Here is a 3,411-nt window from a genome sequence, read left to right on the forward strand (position 1 = left end):
TGCTGTTGCAGTGCAAAAGCAGCCATATGGGCATAGCCGTATTCCAATAAAACTTTATTTACAAAACAGATTTGGTTTGCAGGTTCTAGTTTGCAGTACAGTAATGATCTGGGGTCTGGCAAGCAGCAGTCATCACAACAAGTGTCTCCGAAGTCTCATTCTTCGTCTGGAAAGCTTGATGTGAATTTTGTAGCTTGCTTTATAGCAGAGCTGGGTTTATTTTAAGGTAAGTTGTTTTTCTTCCCACCAAATCTCTATAGAAAAATCAGTGCTTTCGGAAGATGCTCCATGTTGATTCTTTGCCCTGGCCCTCCACCGTGAAAACTTTTACAGACACGTGCTCCAACCTGATAAGAGGGAGCTTCAGGGAACTGGCGCCTGTGACCCACTGGGAACCAGGGATTTTTTCCTCAGGAACAGAGGGAGAGGGAAGATTTGCTAATAGGAATCCAGGGTGCGAGGTCAGCAGAAGTAGACACTCCTTCTATCACAAGCTGCTGTTATTTCACTGGCTCCCAACAGGGAGGGAGGGAGGGCAGGTGCCCATCTTATAGATGAGGAAACTGAGGCTCAGAGAGGTTCAGTGACTCGGCCACGGCCACAGAACAGAGTTCAGAGCTCCAGCCCATTGAGTACCCTCTCATCGTTTATGCCATTCATTTGTGCCTGAAATAATGTGGGTGTGGTAGATTGCTGACATGGCCCCGATTCTTTACCCTCCACCCCCGTGTCCATGCCTTTTGTCCTGTAACTTTTCAGTGTCCTCCCGGGAGGAGGGTGACAGATATGTGGCACTGAGCTGCTCCAGCCAGACTCAGACTTGATCAGCCAACCCCCAGCTCCCTAGACATATGAGTGATCCTAGGCAAAATGATCAGGGCCACCTAACTGAGCCCAGATGTGCAAGCAATAAATGCTTGTCATTGGATGCTGCTGAGGGTTTGCGGTTGCTTGTTACGCAGCATTGTTAATTGCACCAGCAGTAGTTGGTACAGTGGGTGTGAGCCCTTCGCGAACGTCTGTGAGCAATAATTCTCCTCTCAGGGTTCTATCTGGGCTCAGTGCCAGCTTCACTCAGGCTTTTTAGCGCACCCACAGTCTTCCTTCAGCCCCCACCGCCCCGGCATGGCCACTAGAGGACTTCAATGTATGAGGGGGACCTTAAGATTTGGAGATTAATGGCAGAATCACATGGTTGTTGCCATACAAGCTCCTGAGTCAGACTACCTGGGTTTAAGTCCTGGAGCCCCATTACTAGATATGCGATCTTGGGAAAGTTTTTTAAAACCTCTGTGAGCCTCAGTTTCCTCCTCTGTAAAGGCAGATGATAATCAGGGCTGTCATGATTATTAAATGAGATCGTGTATGTGAAGCTCTTGGTTGGAGCCTGGCCCTAGTGCTCAATGCACGCTGGCCATGGCAACTGCATCAGACACACGATGACACTCTAATGGGTCGGTCACTGGGATGTAGGCTCTCAGCCCCCCAGGCCAGGAGTCCCCCTGCCAAGGCGCAAGGTGGAGGTGGGAGGGTCAGTGCCTGAGTGCCCGCTTTCCCTCGCTTCCAACCACTGGCATGTGGCCTCTAGGACACAGTCCACAAAAGCTTGTTGTCACTCAGCCAGGTCCCAGGAAGCCCTTCCTGAGCTCACACTTCCCTCTCCACTGCACCCCCACCACATGCTCTAGATTTTGCCAGAAGGGAGGAGGGATGATGTCTTTATTTTTCATGGCTGCTTTAACAACTTACCATAAATGCAGTGACTTAAAACACAGAAATGTCTCCTCTTACAGCTCTGTGGGTCAGAAGTCCACAATCCCTGGGCTAAGGCAGGGATTGTGGACTCTAGGGGGGGGATCCTCTGCAGACTCTAGGGGGGGACCCGTGTCCTTGCCTTTCCCAGGTTCTAGAGGACACCTGCATTCCGTGGCTTGCGGCCCCTTCTGCCAACTACAAAGCCAGCAGTGGAACATCATGGACTCTCCCTCCGACTCCGACCCCCTGCTTCCGTCCTCATGTCTCCCTCTGGCTCTAATCCTCCTGCCTCCCTCATATAAAGACTCTTGGGGTGACATGGGGCCCAGCTGGATAATCCCGGATCATCTCCCCACGCCACGATCCTTAACGAATCACATCCGCAAAATCCCCTTAGCCGCGTACGGCTCACTGGTTCACCGGTTCCGAGGACACGGACGTCTTTGGAGGGCCATTATTCCGTTCGCTTCAGAGACTTCGACTCTCGAACACAACAGTGGGTTTTGTCCCTGAGAATTTTGTTGAACAAACAGAACCATGGCACATGTTTCACCCTTTATTAGTTTATTAGCCAATAAAGAAGTTCGGATGATTCAATCATATCCCTAAAGGTTTATACAGATTTGAAACTGAGGGGCTGCTGTTCAACCCTACGCGGATGCCTCTTAAGTAAGTACTGACTTATTGCTGAATTCCCGAGCCCTCTGCGTTGGATGGGACCTCATTAATTTTGGCCTAGACCTTTGCAGCTGGCCTCCCTCCGTCACACTTGCCTGTTCCGAATCACTCTCCACACAGCTGTCAGACGAACGCTTCAGTGTGCACATCTGACCATAGCGGTCACCTCTCTATCTGCGACCCGCTACGGCTCCCTATTGCCCTCTACACAGAGCCGCAACACCCCCGACCATGGCTACGAGGCCTTCTGTGAGAGCCCTTTGCTCACGCTCCAGCCACATCGTTTGCCCCTCCCTGCTGGGGTGACCAACCATCCCCATTGCCTGGGGCCGTCCTGCTTTTAAGTCTCATGTCCTGGAAAACTCCTCAGTGCCAGGCCCGTTGGTCACCCTACGCCCGCCACGTGCCTTATGCTCTAACAGGGGCAGCTGCTTGGAGATGTTTTTCTCGTTCATAAATGAAGTCTTTCCTGAGAATTGCCTTGGCATAGTGAGGTGTGGGAGGTACACCGTGGTCCCCACCTCTGGGAGCCAAGGTCTGATGGAGAAATAGGACAACTCGTAGACCCACCAGGGGCGGCTGGGGTGGGGGCACCTCGCACTATAGATCGGCACATTCTCAGGAGCACCGTGGTCGGGGGGGCCCCCACTTGGGCTGTCCATCACTGGACACTGGATCACTCTCTTTTTTGGACCCACTTGCCCCTAGTCAGCCTCAGGAGGGCTCTCCCTTCCCTGAGTCTTTGTGGCTCACATATTAATAGCCGTCCATTCCTGTGAACTTGCCCAGTTTCCCTTCCTGCCTAATACAGTGAAAGTGTTTCCAGCTCCGACCTGCTGTGACCGGATGTGGAAACCTGCACCCCCTGCGGGCTGGGCTGAGGTCTCCTCCTCCTCTACCCTCGCCGTGCCCAGCACGGGGCTGGCATGATCTCAGGGCTCATTAAACACTTCTTGATTCTGAGAGCTCAAGCCAACA

This window comes from Pteropus vampyrus, unplaced genomic scaffold (genome assembly GCF_000151845.1).
Source record: "Pteropus vampyrus isolate Shadow unplaced genomic scaffold, Pvam_2.0 Scaffold86, whole genome shotgun sequence".
NCBI lineage: Eukaryota > Metazoa > Chordata > Mammalia > Chiroptera > Pteropodidae > Pteropus > Pteropus vampyrus.